Genomic DNA, 26,484 nt, shown 5'->3' with positions numbered 1-26,484 from the left:
ACCCGATGGGCTAGCAATATTTATATTATATTACGTACATCTTACTGTTAGACTTAAGTTGTAATAGATTTGGGGGGCAAATATGTCCTATGAAGAAGAGAACTAAACTGCCGAAAATACACTAGGTAGTTATTTTATCTGCAATAAACATTCCGTACGTTTTTATCTGCGTGGACGCACCATACGTCGCACCCCTAAGGCCCAATTTTGCGTACTTTTTTAAAAATCTTGCAAGAAAAATAAGCAACTATGAAACATTCAAACAAAGAGAGTATTGCAGCGATATATATACTGCTGCAAAGTCAGTTGCGGTATTCAGGCAAACCTTGCTGGTGGTGGCAGCTTTGAATCTCGGTCTGATTTGGGATTTTATCGTGTTGGAAACTTATCTGACTTTCAAGAACAAAGCTTATGTCTTGTTTGATGTATGCCCATTCATAAATTTCATAACGTTCAAGGGGATAGGTGGGTGATCTTAAAAGGCTACAACTAAGAAGTGGATCGCAAAGTAGTCGCAAATCTAGGGTAGAAGTACCAATTATGGCTATAGTACCAATTATGGCAATAGTGGGAACAAAAAGAGATTTTTCTTATTGTTTCACTAGACTATAATGGCTTATACTTACAGGAATGATTAAACTATTTGTTTTTGATGGTAACTAAACCTTGAAAAGAACATTCGTCCAATAAGCTTCGAAAAATGAACATTTGAAAATTTTGCCTCACATAGGGAAAATGTACCAGTTATGGCCATAGTGGTTCCCTATTTGGCCATATGAAAAATTTGGATAACTATTACATTTTTAATCTTTTTGGACGTTTTAACATCAGGAATTTTCCTTTATTTTACTGCTAAAACACAAAAGATTTTTCAAAATGTGAAGGCATTCAAGATATCACGTATGGCGAAATAGGGAACCACTATGGCCATAACTGGTACACCTACCCTATATGTCACCTTCTTAGCAGTTGGCTAAGGGACCTCCGTTACGAAATGTATGTTTTGATCCGGATAAACTGTTTCAACCGATGAATGTATGTTGCCTAGTGAGAACAAATGAATAAATTTAGCATGTATGCAATCAATTATACTGTTTTAAGTTGGAAATCGTGTTATTTCCACTATGTCGATAACTGGTACAAAGAGTGTATGAGAGCCCAATTATGGCAATACTCTGGAGGCGGATTGTTTACATTTTTTGATCAGTGAAATAAAAGAAGTAAAGCTATTTTACGGGTGACTTCCACGACGGGACGGGTCGGTAAGGCATTATCTTCATGTTTTGTACTCATTTACTAAGATTTTTCAATCACACGCTCAAACGTTCGCGAGCGGAAGATGCTAATTTCATGTTAGAGAGGGGTTTTCAGCGACACTCGATTTTTGAATATTCCCTCTTTTTTCGTAAAAAATTGGCACTGGAAAGGTATTGTGAGATCATTAATGCTGTTTTGTATCATAATTTGCATTTACACTACATTTTGACTTCTTTTTCGAAAAATAATTTTCTCCAATGAACCCATTGCAAAAAATTGATTTAACATCTATTTAACCCAAAATTTTTGGAAAATTTTATGAACGATATCTTCATTACATATTAGCGTTGCATTATCATTCGCTCTTCATGGCGTTTGAGTTCATTTTGTGCAAATATTCGATAGTCCATAATTGGTACACTTTTATGTCGAATGCTAGGAACGTTATTGCCATAATTGGTACAAAGACAACGCTATTTAAAATCCATTTTTAAAAACTTTAAGTCAATTTAGTACTAAAACTGTTTAAATCAACAGATTCGCAAGGCTTTAAACAAGTAATTTACACCAACAAGTCATGCTTGCGTTTTAGAAACGCGGTTACAACTTGATTTTTATCTCTACTGTTGACATATTGCATCCATAATTGTTACACCTACCCTATATAAATAAAAATGAAGTGGTGTTTGTATGTCACGAAATAACTTGAAAACAGGACATCCGATTTGCACAATTCCTTCACTGTTGTCTTCTTGAAGGGCTCCGACGTGTTTGTGTGACGAAAAAGTTTGGGGAAGTTATCGGAAAATTTGGTAAAACGGGGGAGTACTAATATGTCATTTTGTATAGGAGATACCATGTAATTTTTCAACAGCCTACTTGATGACTTGATGGCAAGACGAAGTTTGCCGGGACCACTAGTATTTAATACAATCTCAACAATATTCTGTTGAGCCAACAAGCAATTAAATTTTTAAAAGTCCTTTACAATATATTTAAAAATTAGGTAGTGGTGATGTTATGTCAATAGTCACAATAAAACATGGAATAATGGTTTTCGTTTTTTATTGGATTTACTGTTTGCTTTGTGGTTTGAAAGAATGTGATTCGGGGCACAAATGGATAAGTGCCCATGAAAACACTAAGCTGAGCAGCAGGCTCTGTCCCAGTTGGAACATACTACCAGTTGACAATTTTAAAAAGAAAAGTCGAAGAAAAAGTAATTACCGGAATAATTGCTGTAGTATTTGCTAGAGTATTAAATTAAATAACATTTGACAGAATCCATGAAGTTTAACGAGAAAACGATCGAGATAAACTTGGAAGAACTGCAAGAGTGATAAATACATTAACTCCTGGTTAAGTTTACTTGGGAGTTCACAATAAATTTCCTAAAGAAACTGAATTAATCCTTGGAGGAATCACCTCTATACATGGCAGTAATAGTAAATCGAGAAATGGGAGAATGGTTTTTTTTAGAGTTATCCACGTATAAATTAATGGATTAATGATTGAAACAAACAAATTAGAAATTACTCGAAGTATTTCCATTAGTTTTCTCAAGCTAATACTAAAGAAATGATCCTCAAAAATCTGTGAGGAACTTCCTGGACGACTTCTAAGAGAAATGGGGTTTAGAGGAGTGTAGAGTTTTTTTTTTAGATTCTTTGTTTAAAATTGTCACAAAATTAAGTTTTCAATAAACTTTGAGCCTTGAAAGTATTTAAAAAAATATTTGAAAGTTTGGAAAAGAGTTTGGAACCTGAACAACATAGCATAGAAGAACTGCAAAATGGATTGGAAAGTTCATCTATGTTCGTTCAAACAAGCCGTCTGTCTATGTGCGAAATTTCATTTTAGCCTTGTTTGTTGATTTCTCGTGGTTTAGATGTGCGAAAAATCGAAAAAAAACTATTGTATTTTTCCTTTTCGAAATAACCTAGGTATCCAAAATTTAGACCTAAATTCAAAAACATCAACGAATTCTAAATTACAAATTCATGAATCAAAAATATAACTGTTTTGTTGTTTTTTTTTTCAAAAATTCCATCAAATTCGATCAAGCGATGGTTAAACTAGAAAAGTTTGAAACTTTCATGTCGGTACTCAGTATTGTATTGGCATGTCTTGCGGTATTTTGCATCCGATACTTGCGATAATAAGTGATTGTGGGAATTGTGTTACGCTTCAAGAGGGGAAGAGTAGCGGTTCAAGCTGAAAACTTGATCGATTGGCCAGGAAATGACCCAGGATCAAGTTTTCAGCTTGAATAGACGTCTGAATCCCTAGTTTTGTGCTATTGAAGTTTTGTAGTGTGGCATTGATTCGCTTTCTCCTCAACCGCTAAGTGTCCCGATACCACAACGAAAAACTTACATATCATCTGTTCTTTCTTCGTCCGTTAGTTGGCTGCAAATCAACGGCTCCATCATATCGTCATAAGTTAACACGATCGACATCGCACGGTTTTTGTTATTACTTTTTTTATATAAAACTAGTGGTCCCGGCAAACTTCGTCTTGCCAATCAAGTAGGCTGTTGAAAAACGTTATGGATCATCTCATACAAAATAACAGTTTCGTTCACTCTCGTTTTTCCAACTTTCCCGTTGAATAGCTCCGGATTTTTATACACACAAACACGTCGGACCCCTTAACGAACAAAACGGAGAAAGAACCATCCAAATCCGTTGACCCGTTCGTAAGCCATTTCGTGACATACAAACACCATTCCATTTTTATTTATATAGATCAGGCGTTGCAGAATTCGCTCTCATTTGAGAATGAAGCACGATCAAAGCAAGCAAAGAAAAACATCCCATCTGTTGCGGTCCACGATCGTCATTGTATCGCAAGGTGTAACAAGTCTGATAAATGGAAGCAGCGAGCGAGAGCCCCAACGAGAGAGCGATGATAAAATCCATTTTTCTCGCTTGTTTACCGTTGGGGATAGGTGTTTTTTTTTACTGGCACGATAAACAATCCACGTTCTTCCAATAACAACAGTGTCCCCCAGGCTTGGAGCATGTTTAGAGGGGTTTTATCATGCACTACTATCCTCCCAATCTGATCAAACTTGTAGCAGTATACGATAAACAGTCTCTCATAATGTGCAGCATGTTGTGATAGTTACAGAGAGCGATATGTGAGCGATTCTCTCAATTTTCTCAGGATTCAATCCCTGATATAGATACGTTACATATCACCCGGAATCTTTTTCGCGGATTCCGACCGTACTGGCTTGCAATGTTCTGCATCTACTCAAGTTGTGCAAATCTTCCATGCGTGCTACTATGCCGTTTTTGTTCGAAATAAAACTCAAAATTTCGCAAAATTCCGTTTGTATTTAATTTTGCGCGGAAATATTTTTACAATTTAGCGAAACGAAACGAAATCGTAAAATAAAAATTCCGCTTGTATGAGTTCCGTGGAATTCCGCAGAATTTCGTTTCGAAGCGTGTTTGGCGGAATCATTCGGTATTTCGCATACCCTTATTTTCCCCTCTTATCATTCTTACACATTTTTTTAAGGGATTCCATCCGATGTTTTTCAAGGCGTACCTTCTCAAAATACCAACCAAAATACCTTCTCAAAATATCCAACGAACTCCTGTAGGATATTAGCAACGGTTTCGATTGAGTGCATTTTTTGTGCGATCATCCTAACAATTTAAACAAAACGACTTTAGAAATATACCACTATTTTTTTCGAACATTTTCTTAAACTTCTCAAAAATTCATTCACGTTTCCATGGAGAATTTTCTGAAAAAATCTTGGAAGAAAACTTGAGTAAATCTTCAAAGACTTGCTTGAGAAATCTAAAAGAATTACTGTAGGAACTCTTGAAAAATCTCAGAGTAATTCTTGGAGATATCGTTGGAGAATTTTTTAGATAAAATCTTCATGAATTTCTGTAAGCCAATTTTGTTAAAATTCTCTGAAGGCATCTTTGGAGAAATTTCTGGTTGAATTTTTGCAAAAAGTTTTAAACGGACGTGTTTCAGGACGTCCTAAAACTATTGCCGTAATATTCTCAGACAAATTTCTGGTCTGATTTCATGAGGAATTAAACTCTTATGTCCTGGTTCCTGTTAGGTTTCGTTTTGAGTTAATTTTTTATTGATTTTTAGGCTCTTTTTGGTCTATTATGTCTCTTTCTTCAGGCAAAAGGCAAAAGGCAAAATGAATTAACCATCCGAGGTTTAAAAAGTTTTAAGAGTTATTTGTTTTTACTTAGATTAGAATATAAATACTAAAATAAGTAGCAAATCAGTTTTGTAACATTGACACGATTTAATAAAGAGATTAGACATATTTGAACCAGAACTAGACTATTCTTTTCAGGTTATATGATAACGATTTTATGAAAAGAACATCTGTTTCAAAAGAACACAGCGGTAAATGTAATTTTTATTGTAAAATGTTGTCACAAACATAAGCATTTTTTTCTTTTTTCGCCCATTTAACTGTCTTGACTATTCAAACCATTTGAGGTTTCTCCACTGAATGCGGACCAACAATAATCAGTGCATGATATGTTTTCGCACGAGTACCCAGTAATCAATAGAATTTAAGGATTAAGGAAAACAAAATTAGTGAAATAACCTCACTTGTCAAGCCAGCGACACATCGGTGTGGTGTCAAATCGCGAGATACTTGAAAGGATACGGGAATTCAACAACGAGTTTCTAAGGAAATTACTATTAGTATTTTAGAGTAATTTCTCGAGGACTAGTTGCTGGTGTTAATTTTAAGGGAATCCGAGAAACAAATACGTAATGATCTTTTGAACAAGTCGTTTGATCCATTTATAGGAGTCCCCTGAAAAATTCCTCATGAAGGCGATCCGGGAAAAAAATCATAAAATGATCTGTGGTAGAATCTCAGTAGAAGTAAAAAATTATCTAAAGTATTTTTTTTTTATTTTGGCTCATGAACAAAAACGTTGATACTTTTGTTTCATCGGCAATGTTTTATCCTATGGTTTGGATTCTTCTTCAAATCAGATCTTAATAAATGTGGGCTTCGTGCGGTAAGTGTTACCAAGCATATAGCCGCATTGACTCAAGGAGTGTGGGTGCAATTCCCGCTTAAGTTCGGAGAACTTTTTGTCTGTAACGTGTTTCGACTGTACCACTGGGCGTTGCATGCTAGTCCGTTGTTTAGTGTGGTGCTTTCTTCAAAAGGAAAAACTGTATCTGTTGAATTTCCGGAAGAGTCATTAGAAGAATTATTGAACGAACATTTTGCGAAATCTTAGAATAACTTCAAGAGAAATCCTTAGACTAGGCTTTTTGAAAAATTTCGAAGATTTTTTTTTTTCTAGAATAGTCTCGAGTTTCTTAAGAAATTGCTGGAGGAAGTTTTAAGAAATATTAACTGGAATTCTTAGACAGGAATAAAGGAATTCCTGACGGATTCTTCCTAATTTTTTTAAAATTCCTGTAATTCTAACTACAGTAATGACCCGATTTTGTCAGTCCCCGATTTCAGCATCCTTTTTTGCCCGATTTTGTGAGCACTAAAATTGTTTTTTTTCATAATAAGCTCCTCTATACTGGCAATATTGGGTGCATAAAGTCAATTATGACCTTGGCCACTACTATACAATCATCTAAAGACTGACATTTTGAATTTTGAAATTTTTAATAATTATTCAAGAAACTGACCAATGTTACCTTGGTTTACGGCACAGAGAAAATGGAAGTAAAAAACAATGTTTACATTAACAAAATCATAAAACTAAATCCTTAAGTTAAAATGAAACTTGAAACCTGTCGAAAATTTTGTTTCCCGATTTTGTCAACCCTAAATGCGGCTTGGGATTGACAAAATCGGGACATTACTGTAGAAGTAGCACTGGATGAACATTCTCTGGGGACTGCCTTATGATGATTTTAGGTGACTCACTGGCCAGGGAAAATTTTCCAAGCAATGGCACCGCTTGTTGATGAGCATGATCAGAAATTACCCGGTGATGCGGATTCTTAACAATTAGAAAGTGGTGAACGGTCGGCTATTCAAACTTAAATAATACTGGCATAAATAGGGATCTTCAGAGTAATTATTATTACATTCCATTTCAGTGTCTGCAAAACATATAGAAAAACTTCATTTTATTCTCGTTTCATCCTAAAAAGTTTGGCCAAAAATTTCCCACATCTGCTACAAAATGTTAGCCGTGACATTCTGCATGCCTTCAACCGAGAATAAAAGTCCGTATAAACACGCGGAACGCACCGAAACATTCCTACCCTATCTGTCATTCAATATTTCTCTTTTCTCGTATGACCACCGTCCCCCCCCAAGTTCCATCCTCATCACACCACTTCGCCACCGGTAAGCTCACCTAAACAAATCGCGCGACGCTCGACGCGGAGAACCTGAACCTTACGGTGAGGCCATAGTAACGCGTCTGCGTCCGCGAACGCGATGCGATCAAAGGATTTCCTGTTGTTGATATTCTGCTTTGCGGGCTCGCACACGCGGACGCGTCGCTCGACGCGTTTACTATGGCAGCGCCCTTAGTGAGGGCTCTTGACGGAAGAAATGAGAAAAAGAGGAAGAAACAAGCAACAGCAAGGCAAGATAAAAGTGTGACGTGCTGTTCTTTTTTCGATTGCGGTTACTCATTTTCCCTTTCGTTTAGAGCTGACTCGTGCAGGTTCCCCATACTCCAATCCCCACGCCACCGGGCTCAGCACAACAAAACGGTTTTCGAATCGGTACACATCGGCACATCGCCGCAGAGACTCACACAACACCGCCACCGCAAATGGACTACCTATAAGCAGAAGACGACGACGACGACGACGACGAAGGCGATGATGAGTGAATGCGGGGGCTTCCACAATCCAACCAAACTACGACTCGAAACGACGGTGGAGACGGTATAAAGGCTGACTAAGAGTAAATTGGGAAGCCTCTTGCGCACAGCTAGGACGCCTGTAGTGTTGGGAAAGCAGCGGAGCAGTCAAACTTATGGAATTACAAAGCACACGTCTTCCGGTGCGTACCAATTTACTTCTAGTCATCCTCTAGCTAGGCAGACGTTCACCCGGCACCTCCAAGTCAGCGTATGTTCGACGAAAGGCAAATATGAAACCCACCTCGCCTCTCGGACCGTTTTCGGTGTTGGTCGTCGTCAGCTCAGAGAAATCGACTTTATGGTATCGTCGTATCGTCCGTCACCGGGCAAGTTCAGATACGACGATGGATGGAGCGATACACAGTCAAATACGGGGCCTTAGATCGCCTCCTCCGTTTTGTGGTGCTGGTGACTGCTGCTAAACTTGAACACCGAGCTTGGCGAAGACGCGCGCAAGAGAGTGTAAATAATTCGGGCTTTGTGGTGGTGGAGATTGTTGTTGGGCCGTGTTTGCAAGTACAAAAATTTGAAATTCAAACACACATGGTGCTGAAGCGGAATGGAATAAAATGCATATCATTCAAAACATTTCTTATCGCAAGCTACTCCTTTTCTTTTGGAGGCAGGCGAGCGAAGAAAAAAATCAACCATAGGAAGAGGCTGCACTGTCATGGGCAATGCCGAAGTGGACGATATGGATTGTGGTTGACAAAATATCAATGATTTCATTGTAACATTTCAATACAAATCGAATCTATGAAAAAAGGTCGAAAGGACAAAAGGCCAAAGAACAAAAAAGAAAAACGGGCAAACAAAACTCAACGGTCCTCTTCGGAGGTGGCGCTTAAGCCGTCTGTTTTTGAGCCAAGGAACGGAACAGCAGATGGAAAACCTTTAGCCGCATATTGGGTTTTATTCACAAATTTCATAACGCCACAAATGGCCATTTTCAACGCCCACCCACCCCCTCATAACGCATTTTGTAAGAACATTTTCCGAATTTTGTATGACGTATAACATCTTGAAGACACTCACCCAACCCCTTCAGCGTTATGAAATATGTGAATGGGCCCTTATATTCTTTATGAATTGTTAGAGCTATAACTGCTCAAATTTGTATTAAAATTACAAGCCAAATTTGTGATACTTTCTCAAACGAATGCGAAGAGCAGTGTCCAGTTTAACTACAGCCCATATAAAAATCATGTTATATGGTAGTTTTGGCATGGAAAATGGAAACAAAACAAAATTGTTATGCATCATTTGTGTTGTGCAATCAGTTTAGACTTTGTTGTCGCTCTGGACATGATTTTTATCTGTTATTCTCTCCTCTACACGCAGCGAACTGGACTATCGGAATTCATACATTTTACCCTATGAAAGATGGAACGATTATTGCAATACAATCGCTTTATGTGTCGCTTCAGCTTCATCCCACATCAAATTGTCGGTAGATGCATGGTGTACGCGCGGGCCTATCGATTGCAAGATTCTTGGTTCAATTCCACGTTGCCACGAAAACTATGTTTGCTTGCAAATTTTGGTTTCAATAAGGCAAATTTATGAATTTTGACCAGATTTCTTATGGCAAATTTTCATAAGTGGTTCCTTTGTTTATCGATAGTCCATTTGCCTGAGTATTGTAAAAGTTGGAAGCATACCTTCAAATTTTATCATGCAGACATTGAATTCAGTATCGTTGTGACGAAAGATTCTTCACGTGTCTTGTCTCGAACATACGCCCATGTCAAATGATAGCATGGATTTATAACTGGGCGCTGGAAACTTACACATATTTTAGAATGAACGGCTCATTCTGGACAGCCATGTTTGAACCTTCATATAAGAGTGATAAACGGCTCTGTTTTGCTTAAAAACTTTGAGCTAGTATTCATCGAAGCAGTCTCTAACCGAAGGAGCTAACCTCCTGGTTGAAAAAAACTTTTAAAGACCTCCGTCTAAATTTTTAATTGAAATTTAACAAAAAAAAATAAAGACTCATCAAACCATATGGCACAAATGTTCCCAAAACATAAAAATCACGTTGTCTAGGAGCTCCTCTATGCTCTGACACTAAACAAACTAATATTTTCCACAAATAAGTGTAATTTTCGAAGGTGGAAAGTTTATCGTAAGAATATACGACGGACAAAGGCTTTTTATGACTTCTAGAAAACATATGACAATATGACAAGAATTGATCTGAATAGCGAAATTATGTCAGAATATATAACAGTACTCAGAAATAACATACACTCATGAATACAATGACAATTAGGCTTTTGTATGCTAAATTCACGTACAAACAATTTTTGCATTGCTTTTGTGTAGCAATTTATTATAAAATACTTTGAAGATAGTATTGTAAAAATCTGTATGAACTGTTTTGGATAAATATCAAAAATATAACGGTTTTGTTCTAAGCACTTTGAAAAAAATAACGACTGAACTGTCTCAGAAAAGTTTTCAACTTTATCAAAGAGAATAAAATGAAGAAAAAATCTTCAAACTGAGGTCCTGGTGATCAACAACCGCAAGTCTCAGCAAAGAGCGCTTATCTCGATAAGTTTTGGCACCGTCTAAGCTAAGCTCGTAAGCACATAGCTTAAGCAGGGTTTCCCAACCAGTGGTCGGCGGACCCCCAGGAGGTCCGATTTTGTAGGCCATTTTGTATGGCCTAAATGAGAGTCGTATGATTACTTAAAACTTTTTGTTTGGATTTATTGGGGGTTGCGACTGGAAGTTGAAAACGTAAATTCTTGGTTGTCGGCTATCTCAGTCTTAATCAGCGAACGTTTTAATTTATTTTGGCCGAAACGTCGGGAAAAATAAATTAAAACGTTCGCTGATTAAGACTGAGAAAGCCGACAACCAAGAATTTACTTTTTGTTTGGAATACTGAGATATGGACATCCAAAGTTGACAAATAAGAATAATTGACAATGCGTATTTTATTTCGTCCAGTAGTGTTTTTGGTAGACTCTTGCCTAAATTTTTACTGAAGTTTCCCAGAAGATCATAACAAAATTCTTGTTTTATCTGTGGTGGATTACAGATGCAATTTTTAAGTTTGTGAGCCAAGTATTTCTGTTGTTTTACTCTGAGATCTTTGGCAGTTTTTCACTAATCTTGTGAAGAGGATTCGATTGATCTTTTTGGTACTTGACGCGACCATTCGAAGAAATTTCAAGATATAACTGCTTTAGTCATTCAATATGATTCGTAATTTGAGCAAAATTAAGTTCATTCGAGTTATAATTCAGACAAATATTTCGTTTTCATTCTTTGATTTCAAGATAATCGTTTCTCAGGGGTCCACAAATTGTTGTTAGACCTTTGAAGGGGGCCGCAACTTCAAAAAGATTAATAACCATAACCTTATCCTGTCTTAAGAGTAGCGAGTGCGAATGCGGAGCCAGGATATCGCCAATCGTCTCAACGTCAAGGGATATGTCGAATGCTTCAACAAAAGAGCTATTAGAGGTGAATCACCCACGGTCACCCAACTTAACAGTACCGATGAGATAGCTTCTCTGGCGTCTGATTGCAAATATCCTTGTAAAAATGTGCTTTTGGAGTCAAACAAGGCCCTACGAGCAAAAGAAACTCAAATTTGTGCATATAGCAGTGCAATAAAGCTGTGCGTCTTAGAGCATGCCATTCGATTTGACAATCCAGCTTTTTACGAGCGCTAATGGCCGCCACCAAGAAGCTCGCTTTCTGGTAGGGACTAGGCGATCTGACATTTGGCTTAGATCGTTTGATAGCAAATCGATAAGATCGATTAGCTGTCAACCGACCCAGCCCAAACGTTAGATCGGTTGATCACTACCAGAAAGCGAGCCTGATTGTGGCGGCCATTAGCGCTCGTAATAATCTGGATAACCCGATTGTATGGTAAGTATTGTGATCTGAAGTCGATAAAGGTTACAAAGGAGAGCTCTCGCGATCCTCATTGATCGACAACGAGGTACGCATTCTTTTTCCGACGGTGCAAAGCGTTCTCAACGAGATTTCTCATGAGCTTCCGTTCAAGATTTTTAGATACTCATTTGGTAGATCGTATACTCATCGATTAGGATGGACAGAACTATCTAAATCTAGAAAAAAAACTTAGGTTTATTTGAAAAACCATCATCAAACAAAGATACGTCATGCATACAAACCACTCGCCAAGTAATTTCGACCTTCCGGTTCGTCCCACAACCCTACGAACGACACCCAGCCACCTAAACATACGTATGAATCGAAAGATAAGGAATCTCAACACAAATGTGCCTCTCGGTTTGGTCTGGGTTCACTTTCATGGCACATTTGGCTTTCATTACACAGCGAATGAAGAGTGTGGAGCACACCGAAGTGTCCATTCCTACACTACTGCTGCCTGGGCAAGCCTTCAAAGCCCCTCCGACCTGTGCAAGAAGAGGTGCAATTGTAAGCGATTATTTTTCCTCGTCGTTTCCCTTTTGGCACCTTATGATTTTCCACTCGCTCTAATTCCGACGGTTCGGCGTGGTTGGCACTCGGCTCACACTCGGAGCACACTGCCCATTATTATCCGGCATACATATTCATTTGCTCCAGCAGCAGTTAAGCCCCAAGCACAATGTGAGCGGCAGCGCGGTACAGCGGCAAAACGGCAAAGCCCATCTTGAACTACACTCTACTTGTCAAGTCAATATTGAAAAGGATTTAGTCAACACTGGATTGATAAGTAAAGTGTAGATCAAGAAGGGCATGCCGTTTTGCCGTTGTACCGCGTTGCCGTTCACATTGTTCTTGGGGCCTTAGTCAGTGCACAGTGGCGAGCCTCTATGCAGATATTGTCTTCTTCGTCTTGGCATGACGTCCACACTGGGATAAAGCCTGCTTCTCAGCTTGGTGTTCTTATGAGCACTTCCACAGTTATTAATTAAGAGCTTTCTTTGCCAAAGTTGTCATTTTCGCATTCGTATATCATGTGGCAGGTGAGATGATACTCTATGCCCAGGAAGCCAAGGAAATTTCCATAACGAAACGATCCGAGACCGACAGGGAATTGAACCCAGCCGCCTTCAGCAAGGCACTGCTTTGTAGCTGCGGACTCTAACCTCCAGGCTAAGGAAGGTCCATCAGATATTATATAAAATGATTTATGACCACTCCGCAGGACAATTGGAAGCACTGTGCAGTGGTGAAAAATTTTGCCCACTCGAACATTTCCCTCGCTGGCTGTGCTGGTCGGTGTCGGATTGGTACGAGGAAAAACGGTTTCTTCCTCTAAGACGACTCCAACGACGACAACAGCAAAGAAGGACATCTGTGAAGAGGAAAAGATTAAGTCGAGCACCCCCCTCTGCCTCCAATTTTTCATTTGACTTGGTCAGGTCGGTAGACCAGGTTGGCACCTTGCAAGAAGGAAAACTCAGCCAACCGTACCGCTTTTTGGAGCAGGTTTTCGGCTGACAACAACGGTATTTTTGCGAAAGGTTGGTAGAAAATGAGACAATACAGGGGAGGAATTTCATTTTGACGTTGACCGATAAAAATTAAACATTTCAATTCGACGCAATGAGGTGGTAGGAGGTTGGGAATTAAATAAACAGGCTTAGGTTGGCTGGGTAGCAGATTTTCGGTCATTGAGTGGGATTATGCATTTGAAAAAATTGGAGATTCAAGGGGAAATGATTAAATGTACACGAAGGTGAATATTATGCTGGTTCATAAACTCAGTACATTTTGAACCTGATATTCAACCTTTCAGGTTGGATTTTATCATCAGATTTATGGTCGCTCAACAGCCATTTGGTGAAAACCTTTCCATCCATCAAACTTTCCAAAATTTCACTGGCAGTGGAAAAGTAAACCATATCATCCTCCGCAAATCAGTGAAAGACCTTGGTCAAAGGGGCTCCACATTTGAGTGGGCTTATTTCCTACCATGATTCATAGGCCTGAATCATACGCAAACAAGGATTTTTGACATCCCTGGGGTAACTCAGGAAAGTCAGATGTGGAAATATTGTATTATATTGGCCCCAAAATGCTGCCTTGAGGAACACCAGCTCTTGCAGGATGTCTTTTAAACTTGGAGTTCTGATAATTAACCTGAAGGGTACGATTTGACAGATAACTGTGGATTATTCTTACAATGAATGTCGGAAAATAAAAGATTTTTAATTTTACAGTCAAACCTTTATGCCAAACACTGTCAAATGCTTTTTTTTCTATATCTAGAAGATTTTGATGAGCAGTCGAATGTCCATGTCGGAATCCTAACAGGATGTTATTTGGAAACCGATGCTCATTTTCTTCTTTGTAAACTTTGTCTACGAAAGATTTCGGAAAATATGCCCTACCCAAGCTTATTTTGCAAAATGCATCAAACTGTTTATATAAAAGGAGAAATCCAACTCATTTTGCTCGAACATCTCGCAAAACGCTACCAACCCCCACATTTAATATTGGTCCCATCCAACCACTTGGATCATCGTCCATCGACTGTCATGCCATATCGTGGTGGCCTTGAAGAAGCCGCACCGTTTCACTAAAACTGACTCGGTTGCGATTCGATAGCATATCTTTTTATTTCTCTTTTTTGGTTCACATTTTTTATGAGCCAATCTTAATTCGGACCTATTATACTTTTTTGTGCCGTTGTTTTCCCGTTGGTCCGGTCCGGCGCTATCTATCTGGTTCGGTGATGACTCGCCCTCTCCTTTATCTGTGGTCGTTGTCGTTGTCGTTTTGTTTGTGTGAGCAGCACGCTCTTTCACTTCTAAATGGCTATCTTAACGGGAGACCTCGGCATTGCTCGCTGGCAACAACGGATTCCCAACTAATTTCGCATCAAAATGAGTTCAGATTGTATTCTTTCTAGCTTTTTGCTTTATGATGTGATTTTCGGCAGATACATATCCAACAAATAGCCTATGGTAGCAAGTTACGCTAGACACAACCAGCTTGGTAAATGTGGAAAAAGAAAAATTCTTGTGCAATTTTTATTTGCAGGAGCTCACACCTATGGTGTTCTACGTAAAATTCTTAACATTTCCAGTCAAAAATCACGCATAGAAAAACATGTAACTTTGTTATGGTCAATATGGTAATTTTCTACAGATTTCCCATGTTCTAATCCTATTTGGAAGATATTTCTTTCGATCACAATCAACACATTAGATACTTTGGGAAAATTTAACCTACAGGTACAGTTTTGTCTAAAATTGCGAACATCACTCATAGGTACAACACTTGAATTTTTATAGCGATTTCACAAGAAAACCATTAGAATTTCCTCACGGGGTGAAACATTGTTCTATGATGCATATCCTCAATATTTAAAAAATGTGATGGTTATGAGTCCAGCTCGACATTTATGACTGTATGGTTCACCAAATTTTTACTTGGGAGCAACGATAAAGCCTGTTTCCTAATTCCTGTTATTCATTTTTTTTGTAAAACCACAAAAACAAGTAACTGATAATGATGTAATCGTTTAACAGTAAAAAATCACCCTACACTGTTAAAACAATATTAACCTTTGGGATGTCGTGCTGTTGTACTTCATACAACAGTTGTGATTTATATGCTATAATTTTGCAACAAAAATATCCATGGACATCAAACCAAAATGTACTCCTCAAGAACCTTCTTAAGAACAATGCTCGATATTTTTTGTGTGGCTTTTTACAATGCGGTAAAATCAACAAATGTACATAGAATTTGCATAATAATGAACACACTGTGTACGGTTTAACACTTCAGTCGTCGCGCTGTTGTATTTTGTACAACACTGGTGAAAAAAGCTCGCTTTTGTTTCACAACAGCAGCGTGGTGGCTTTGACAGTGGCAAACCATGCGACGACTGGAAGGTTAAGTAGACCACAATTTGAAATCGGTAAATCTCAAAATCCAGATAATTTCGAAACATGGAGTCTTCAGTGAAGTTGGTCTGGTAGTAGTACCTGGCTATCTGATGGTACCTCATTTACTTCGGAATTTGGTACTAGTGGACATGTAACTTTACATTGATCGAGCTAGTTAAATCAAAATTTTGCCAACAGGTGGCGCTAGTTAGCCTTAGAAAGATTACGTCTTAGGCAAAGTTGTTCAGTAGCTCAAGGGCTATCATAATTTGAGCCAATCTGTAATATGTTTGCTAGGAAAATGCCTTTGAGCTACTGAACAACTCTGCCGAAGATGCCATATTTTTAAGTTGAGGAGCAGGTACCCGCAAAACAAAAATTGTATGCTCACTAGCACTGTTTGGTGGCTAAATTTTGTATCAATTAGCTCGAAAAATAATAGCCCTTGGATAACTGAGCAACACTGTCGAAGACGCCATCCTTCTAAGTGGTCAGGATCCTGAGATATCCGCAAAACAAAAATTTTATGCTCACAAGTGTCAGCTACTGGCAAAATCTCAAATATCTTAGAGTGAGTATTAGTGAAATAAATGCTCTTCTTGTAGGTTCTGTTGTTGTGTCTGTGCGTATTTGAAAAATACCTTATTTTGAGGATACTAGGTGTCCATTTTTTATATTTTTTTTTCAAAATATATCCAAATTGAGTGCTGCAAAGTGCCAAAAGGAAGTGTGTTGAGTGAAAAAGAAAAAGGAATGTTCGAGGCTTTCGAAAAAGTCGTCTCATTCTGAGAAATTGGGCGTCGACTCGGTAGGTCGGAAAAAAATGGTTGGAAATTATTTGAAAAGTCCTGAAAAGTATGCAACATCAAGCGGAAGTCAAAACAATCAAAGCTGTCTGATCGAGACAAGCGGAGCATTGTAAGGTCTTCGGTTGAATCTGGATGCTTCTAAGGAGACACTCCAGCCCATTATCTGATCGAAAAGGAACAAGGCTCCAAATCTGACTGCCGTTCATAAGCAAAAACGTGTAGAATTTTCCAAACTGAACATGGCACGCCAATGAGACTCGGTAATACATTTAAAAAATTTTCATTTGTCTGACAAATAGAGTAAACAAAATTGTGCCTCGCAACGTCGTAATTTTATGTATATTTTTCACTCTCAGGTGATATTTTCCAATGAGATAAAGTTTAATTTGGATGGTCCAGACGGATTTACGGATTATTAGAGAGATCTTCGAAAGGACCCTCGGTATTTGTCATTGCGGAATTTTGATGGCGGTTCTGTGATGGTCTGGATTGGATTTTGTGCCTTTGGAAAGCTCAATCTGGCATTCACATCGTGCAAGATGAACTCCTCCGACTACATAGATGTCCTCAACATCTGTTTTCCATTTAAAGCAAAGTATAGTCACAAAAAGTTCGTGTTCCAGCAGTAAAACCCGAGTATCTACACTAGTTCTGCTACAAAGGCATGGTTCCAGAGGCACAAAATGGAACTTTTATTGTGCTCAAATCTGAAACTTGTGGAAAACATCAGGGGGATTATTGTGCGACGAGACAGAAAGCAATATAACAATGTACCAAAGCTTAAAGGGGCGTTTTTTGAGGCTTGAGAGGACTTCGAGATTAAAATCTTGAAAAAATTGGTACCCAGTAGGCCCAACAGGATTTTACAGGTTTTTGAGCGTGCACATACAGAAAATTACATATTTTCATGTGTATTTTTCTTGAAAAGTATGTGTGGCTATAGAAAATTAACAAAAAAACGCACATATCATAGAATCAAACCAAAATATTTTTTGTTTTTCATTTGAATTCGTTACCAAATACATCTATCTTCAAATAAATGAAACTTAATATCATTTTTAATTCTTTTATACTATTACACCTTGAACGTCAGACGGTTATAGAAACTGGATACTGTGTATTAATAAAAGTGGAATGGTGTCGAAGAACTTCACGGTAAAAGTAAAAAATAGAAACGAAGAAAACTGACATTTTTAGTTGAATTTTGTTTTGCTTCATCAAGCAGCTGACTGCGTGACGGAACAAGTTTTGTCTGGTCAACTAGTTTTCAATGACATGACTCACAAGAATGTATATCACGTGATGTTTGGGAAAAATATACATCAAATTTCATGTTTTTTTTTTTGATAAATAAAAATGCGTTTCGAAAAATATGTGCTGGTTCAATATGGGACGGCTATGCTTCAATGAGCAGATTAGGGAGATATAAATATTTTTTTGACTTTTTAACAATTTGGCTTGAATTTAAAAAATATGTCTTCAGAAGTTAATTTTATGGATCATTTTGGACTTCTCTTAAGGATAAATGTAGAAGGATCTCCGAAAATTCATACAGCAGATCTTTAAATTACAAATCATTGTATGTTTCAACTAAACTTATTTAATATATTTTCGCTAAGAAATTTAGCCCAATACCATTTTCTATGCAGAATGACTATCGCATTTTAAACAATTAATCTTATCAACGAAGTTTGCCAAAATTATCACACTGAAAACTAAGGATTTAAGACTACAAATAATAAGTGTCCGGCCATTTGACCGAATGCCATCTGGCCGAACGTCGTTGGCCGAATTGCGAACGAAAAAAAAATCAAATTATTATTATAACGCTGATATATGGGATTCATAAAAGTGGCCCAATAACTGATCAGCTTAATAATTTGTTGATTTCTTGTTTGTCGTTATATTAATGCTCTTATACAGGGTTTCTACTCATTTACGGAAATGAAATTCCCTGATACCAACAAAAATTTTAGTGGAATACGAGTTGAACAAATTACTCTCAAGCAGATTTTAGCTGAATAAACTGTTGTTTAGCTACTAATGTTACTTGGGGAGTATCTTCGTACCTGCCACACGATATACACATGCAAAAATGGTCAATCGGCAAAGAAAGCTCTCAGTTAATGACTGTGGAAGTGCTCATAAGAACACTGAGAAGCAGGCTTTATCCCAGTTGGGACGTAACGCCAGAAAGAAGATGAAGATGCTTTTAAATTAAATTTCCACATCTCCATGTAATCTTCATAACTTCATTCAAGGTTCCACACTAGTTAATATTACATCAATTATTATAGTCACATCATTGATACATAAATTGCTTCGGCAATTGTTTCCGAACGGTTTCAAAAGACATTTAAAAACATGTTGACAATAATATTTTGATGAAATGCCGAGAGAAATTTCTGGAGAAACTTGATGAGGAATGCCAGGTTAAATTTATTGCATTTTTTTCTTTTTTAGAAAAGCTTCAAATAGATTTAATAGAACATCGCCTGAAGAAATTTTGTGGAGCAATTCATGAGAGAAATTGTAAATGATTGTTCGAAATAATCCTTATGAAAATGCCTGTAATAAATTAAAAAAATATGCGTATTAAAACGATTTCAATTTTCAAAAACTCTGGAATTAACCATGGTAGAAGAACTCCGGTAGAATCCGTGGAATTTTCTCAAAAGTAACAAATGGAAATACCGACGGAAAAATCAGCAATAAAAATGTGGAGAAAATACTGGAATAATTTCTTGGAATGTTTTAAAGTAATTTGTATGAAAACTAGTGTAGATAGTAGTGTTTCAGTTTTTCTGGACCAAATTCTGGAGTAATTCTTCTAAGCATTCCTTGAGAAATCGCTAGCAGCATCCCTGAAGGAATACCTGAAAATATTTCAGAAGGAATCTCTGGAGAAATCACAAGAATTCTTGAACCATTCCTCAGAATCTGAGAAAAAATCAATAAGAATTTATGGAATAGTCTCAAAGTAGTCTCTGGAGGACTCCCTAGAGCTTCAAGAATTTCTCACCAGGATTCACTACAAGTAGATCATTAAAAGTTAAGCTCTAGAAACCTGACATCAATAATATACGTTTTAAAGTCTTGCTTCAAAATAGTGAGCAAAGCCACCTGCTTACCTGAGAAGTATGCTACTTCTCTTACCTGTTGTAAGTTTTGCTCTTTATCTACAAAGTTTATTATTTCTGTAGAAATTTCTGGCAAGCAAAAAGTTGTAAGAAAATTTGGAATGTTCAAAAACATGTTCCAGGTTGAATAAAACTCCTTGATACTTCCAGGTTTCCAGGTTTTTTAGGTAGTGGACACCATGTAAGATAATTTAAAAATCGATCCGCTAATTCAGGACGAAGTAGTAAACTCCACACATTATGCCAAGACTCTAAGCTGATGTATGGCTATGGTATCGAGTTATACTGGTTTCAATACAATAGGCAATAATTTAGCTTTTTGAATTGAAAATTTTACCTTCTTTAAATCATGGACAGTTTGTAGTAGTTAAACTGATATAAAGATTATTTGCGTTACACTACTTATAAGAGATTTTTCCTTCTTTTGATTATATGACTGTTTTTGTTTTGAACTACTTAAAAACTAATTGTTTGTATACCAATGATGATTTACCCTTCTTTCAGAATAAGCTGAATAAGTGCTTTGAAAATTTATTGCAAATGCATTCTAGCTAAAGTTCACTATTGGTTTGCAAATTCGGCCAAACGGCATTCGGCCAAATGGCGTTCGGCAAAATGGCATTCGGCCAAATGACCCGCAACCTAAAAACTTGTGTTTCATGCTTTTTTTAGAATGAGAAGCTAGTCCAAATTATCATTTCTCAATTATGTATCACGAAAGATATGGCTTTGGAAACTAGTTTTCTGAAAATATATGTAGTTTTAAGTGGAAAAGTGACCATGTCACTTACCATTTCAGCGGCTAATTTTTGATTTATGGTACACGTTGAAACTTTTACGGCTTATATTATGACATGGGGGTTTGAGTTTTCACAAAATTTTGTAATGAAACCATCGTGTACCTCTTCTAAGCAAAGTTTGCTTAAGGCTAAGCTTGTTTGTATGCTTTGCTCGTTTTATCAAGTGTAAATATTTTACATTAAAACAACCTCATATGTTTGAACTAGAATCTCCCAAATATGATAAGAAATATATGATACGTTTATGTTCAAAAGGTTGCATAAGTATTTGCACTTCATTTGTAAGAAACTGTGACAGGTTGATCAATTTTATCCGAATTTACGGTACCTATTTATTTAAAACTAAACATATCAGAGGAGACATTTCGGGTTATAAAAGCCAAGTTGGGAAAATATTTAATTATAAATGATTTATTAACACCTCAAATTTAAACAAAATTTTGAGTAATAAATAATTCATTGATGTTCATTAAATCACTGAAAATTTACTCCTAACTTGATTCAGATTTGCAAAATTACAACGCATTAACTTGCATGGTTGTACCGATCCGCAGAATGATTTAAAACATAAGTTTAACTGATTTTTTTTGTAAATACTATATTACAGTTCAGACACGAATGGCACTCTGATATGTGGTAAAGTGTTTTTGATAAAGCATAATAATAGAAACATACTACAGTGCTCATAACTTGTTCAAGTTTGAATAAATTACGTTCAATCCGATTTCAGATTGTGAGTTCCAACTTAACCATCGTCCACCTACAGAAAGTTTTGCAATAACTTCCCTACTCCTAAAAAAACACCTTCCATGGAAAATTCATTAGCTCTCTTGTGCCGATCACTACTATTCACTATTCGAAAAACTGGAGCAGATCATCAAGTCCGATAATAAATAAGCATATCTAGCAGATAATGAACTACACACCTACAATGTTCAGCCTTTTCAACCGAACCGTTGAATCTGGTCAATCTGGGGTGACAATAGCGCGGGTGATTCCACGTTTCCGGAGTGCTGTGTGCTCCTTGATGCTCGTTGACTCGTTCGTTGGACACTTGCTTTTGCTTTTTTATCTCCCTTCTCTCCTTTTTCGGTACCCAACCTGCTCGTCACACTTTCTACGCGGTTCGCGGATGCCTCTTTGAAATATTTACGATTTTCTCGGGAAATTGATTGGAATAATTTTTCACACACTGATTCTTTCGCTGGCTGGCTACAGAAGCGCGAGACCCGCCAAAGCAGAAAGACGAATGATTTTTCGTCCGCTGCTTTGCGCTACGCCTGATGGAGCCTTTCGGAAATTTTACGACGCTGGCAAACTTTCGTTACTTTTGATGAATTTTCATGAGAATTTTTTTTTTCTTCACTCGCTATCGAAAGCGCGAATCATTTCTTCACTGGTTAATAACACTTCTTTTTCTCTAACTGAGTTTTACTACCCTGAAGGGGAAAACTAAGAGGAGAATCCACTATTTGCCGCGAATTTGAGCTTATTTCTTCACGGTTGCTGGAGGAGTCCAATTTTGGTTTTCTAGCGGTCGTTTGTGTCTTCCGTTAATTGCTTATTAGAATCTTTTATTGCCCGTCTTCAACCTCTTCGACCTTCCACTTGTCGGCGAAGTTCTCGTGTGTGTCAAGCAGACGGAAACAGCGAGAGCGGGAGACGAAGACGTTACGATAACCACACGAGCAGTAGAAGGTGTCCAGTGCAAGCGATCGCGAACTCTATACTTGTGTGTAGCTATTGTTTCCACTCAAGGCAAGTCTATTTGTCTATGCGTCTAGATATGTACCACTTGTATTGATACGTGCAAAGCTACACGCTGTCTCGAGAAGATAAACGGAAGCTGAACGAAAGTACTCGGATTACTCGGTTTTCGAGGGAGGGAAACAAATAAATCGAATCGACTAAGCGGCTTCTTCGCGAACTTTGCGCAAAAATCGTGATCGCTTTTCTTTTTTTTCGGCGTTTTCAGAGCAAAGATGGAGCGTTTATTATGTTTCCTCTTTCCCGCTAGTTGGAGACAACACACTGAACTTTTTCGGCTTCGTCACGGTTTTCTTTAACTTTTACCTTCTTCTACTCGACACTACGACGGATGCCTACTCGGAACAATTCCGAAGCAAAGATTTTCCGGATTTTCTTCTTTTCCACAACTTAACGCGACTTAGTGTGTTTCCTCGGCGGCAGACACTTTTAGCGTTTTTCCGATTTTCTTGCTTCTTTGCAGTGGCTAGTTTTTCCTCCTGGTTAGAATAGTAAATATTTACTTCTTTCTATTTTTTGAATGCGGTAAGAGAGAGGTTATATATGTGTAATATATAGTAGTATATATATAATTCACCGGATTTACATTAATAAGCAATAAGCGGCAAAAATTTCTGCGGGGATGCGAAACAGCGCGACCTTCCTTAAACGTTGTCGCTCGTAGACTGATTCGGACAGAAAACTCTAAATTTATAACTGAGCGCAAAAAGTCTCGCTGGTTTGATCGTCGTCACTGCAATCACACGGCGCAGCACACACGTTTCTCCCTTCGCATGCGATATCTAATATCGTAAAAAGGCACTCACCCAGACGTACGCACGAATCGCAAATTCGCTCAAATCCTCTCACCGGTACCAATCACAGTCCAGTGGCCTCTCGCGCCAGCACGAACCAACCGCAATTCGTTCGAAGCCGAACCACAGCCGAGCACGGGTGTATAAGGGCGCTGCCATAGTAAACGCGTCGAGCGATGCGTGCGCGTGTGCGAACCCGCAAAGCAGAATATCAACAACAGGAAATCCTTTGATCGCATCGCGTTCGCGGACGCGGACGCGTTACTATGGCCGCACCCTAAGTGGATACGACCAGCCGTCGTAGCACGAGCGCGATATAATAAAATTTATCCATAATAAAGTACCCCTGCGAGCGCTCGTTCGGAGAAATTGTGCTCCGCTCGCGCAATCCCCGTCATCTGATACAGCGAGAGGGAGAGAACCGCAAAGAGCATTTCTCACGATTCCTTTGTATTGGAACACAATGGAACCACGTGTGGGTACGGTTGCTATAAAACACAGACACGCGCGCGCACACGTTCGTGCTGTGGAACATGTTTGCCATAAACAAGGGGGCCCTCGAAGTGAGATGTCGTGAGGTGGTTTTTCACAGTAAGGAAATAACTGAGGAAATGATCAGTGGAAAACGTGGACTAGTGCAACCGATGCACGTTGAGTGTGGAAACCATTTTGATGATAGGGACGATGTTTCGTATTGATAGATACAAAGCTAACTCAGTCGTTAATCACCTAACGGCTCTAATCGCCTTGGAACATTGGTCTTTTCAATATTACTTCGGCCATTTCAAAGAAAATGAGGTATTATAATACATTCAGTAAGCTTAAAAACTGCAGTCTTATTTAAAATAAATTGCTCTTTTTATCTAGCTTTTTGGTCTAGTTCTCAACAATCAGTAAATCCTCTTAACTAAGCATGATTCCAATATGCCAATTATTTAAAAGTTCATTGCCGTAATTGCACAAATACATGGAAATTTAAATAATAATGAAATTGAAAACTAATCTTGTCAATAATTCTAAATGATGCACTTTCAGGATGTTTTAATTTGTGTTATTTTTTTTCTTGGAAGCTTCATTTTTAGTAAAGCAAGATAAGAGCAAATAATTTAAAGAATTACCTATTTTTTTGCCTTCGTTATTACCAGAAATGTTTGCAATATACTATGAAGATTGGTGCATACACAAATATATATGTATTAAGTTCCTTGCTCCAGATTCTAGAAATGTTGTTCAAAGAAGCTGACTTACTCCAGACATTCACAAGTTTGCATTGAAAATTCGTAATTCTTATAATTTATAAAAAAAATATGAGGTTTTATTGCAAACATGTGAATACCTGGATTAACCCTCTAATACCCAACCCCGCCTTTAGACGGGGTACACTTTGGAATTTTGTGTATTTTTTTGTAGCTCGAAAATCAAAATGATTTTATTTTTGGCTTATACCTTGACTCATAACACGCATATAAGAAATGTTTTTTATGACTTTTGAAACTTTTTTGTATTTTTAGAAATTGTTTGAAAAATTGCATTCTTATATAACCTATAAATGCCTGGGCTTCATTTAACGTGTAATATAAAAAATCGTACCTTTTATATTTTTCTACGATTAACCTATCATAAACGAAGAGCCTGGTGGTATTAAAATCATTTCAAACCTATTTTTCCGTTAGTTACACGGAAAATAAAATACGCTCCGAAAAAAAATTAAAAATTTAATATTTTTAAAAATACCGTAACAATTTAAATTTTTATTATTGCCAAAAATCAACAACTAGAAAAGGCTTCAAGAAAAAATAAAAAAAGCTAGGGATGTTCAAAAATAAAAATTATAAAAATCAAAAACCAAAATTTAAAAATTTGCGAATAAAAATAAATAAATGCCCAAAACGTGTTTAGAACGATTTTAGATAACGAAAAATAATACTTAAATCGAAAATAAAAATTTGGGTATTAGAGGGTTAAATCAGCTTCTTTGCGCAACAATTCTAGAATCTGGAGCAAGGAACTTTAATTGTTAATTTGAAGAATTACGACGTTCGTTTCACGTTACCGTGAACCTAATAAAATTCTGCAAAATCGAGTTTAATTTATCAATGTATCAATGTATTTGCTAACATCAATTTAATTTGTAAAACTTGAGCTTAATTTGCCTCAACTATTATTGATGTGTAGCTCGTGAAATGTCTTGTGTGAAAATGTTTAGTTCAGTGTTAAATTTTAAATTTTCCTGCAAATGATTCACAGAGCAAGTGTTGATTCCAAATATTCTTCAGAGAGTTCAAGAACAGTTTTCCAGCTTTGCCTTTGAGGTTCCTCGTAAAGTTTCTTTTCAGATTCCTCCAACAAATCTTTCAGATAATCCCTCGGATATTCAATAAGGATTGCTTGAAAAATTCGCTGCAGAATAATCCAGGATTCTTCCAATGTTCTTTTAGAGCTATTCGTAATATTCCACAAAATGTTCAAAGGTATTTAAACAGGATTAACTTGGGAGAATGTGCTTGGTGATTTCTCATAGAAGTTCTCCGTAGACATATCAGATTTTTTCCAAATATTTTTTTTGAATGGTCTGAAAATCAATTTGATGTTGCTCCCGCAAATCTCAACAATTTTACGAGAAATTTGTTTAGGGATTTCTTCAAAGAATGATACTAATACTTCATCTGGGATGTCATACCAGGTTTCTTCTGAAAAATTCACCAAAGATCCATCTTAGTAGTTTTCGGTTATATTTTTTCTCTGAACGCTAGCTATTCTTTTGGGGAATTTTCGAAAAAAATTTTGCGCCAGATTCGAGTATTCGAGATTTAGAGTATTTGCAATTCATTCATGAACTTTTCAAACAATTTTCCATAAATTTCATCAGGTTTCTTTCCGGTTCTAGAAATCACTCCATATTTTTTCAAAAGGTAATCCTGGCTTTTTTTGCAAAAATATCAACTAAAAATCTCTCTACTCTCCATTTTTTAGTTCAAAATCTAGTCCAGGAAAACCTCGAAATATTTTTCGGGTTTACTTTACAAATTACTCAACGATTCACTCAATATTCATACCCAGACACCCGGAAGTTGCATAGAAGTTCACGTTATAACTGATTTATTCAGTTGCATAAAAGTTCACGTTATAACTGATAGCAAAGAAGAAGTCTCATCAGAATCCTCTTTTGAAATTATTCTTGAAATGTAATAGAATTCCTTTCTAGA

General features: G+C 37.3%; 1 long non-coding RNA gene across 1 annotated transcript in view; it reads right to left on the bottom strand.

Annotated features, from left to right (window-relative positions):
- The window catches only part of LOC110679507, a 259,908-nt gene extending 236,670 nt beyond the window's left edge, over positions 1 to 23,238 (bottom strand). The window contains exon 1 of the long non-coding RNA XR_002502539.1: positions 21,644 to 23,238. This is a non-coding gene — a long non-coding RNA (uncharacterized LOC110679507). The remainder of the gene's footprint in view (positions 1 to 21,643) is intronic.
- Between the last annotated feature and the right edge of the window lie 3,246 nt (positions 23,239 to 26,484).

This window comes from Aedes aegypti, chromosome 3 (assembly GCF_002204515.2).
Source record: "Aedes aegypti strain LVP_AGWG chromosome 3, AaegL5.0 Primary Assembly, whole genome shotgun sequence".
NCBI lineage: Eukaryota > Metazoa > Arthropoda > Insecta > Diptera > Culicidae > Aedes > Aedes aegypti.
The sequence above is the reverse complement of the archived record's forward strand: the minus strand, read 5'-3'. Positions and strand labels throughout refer to the sequence as shown.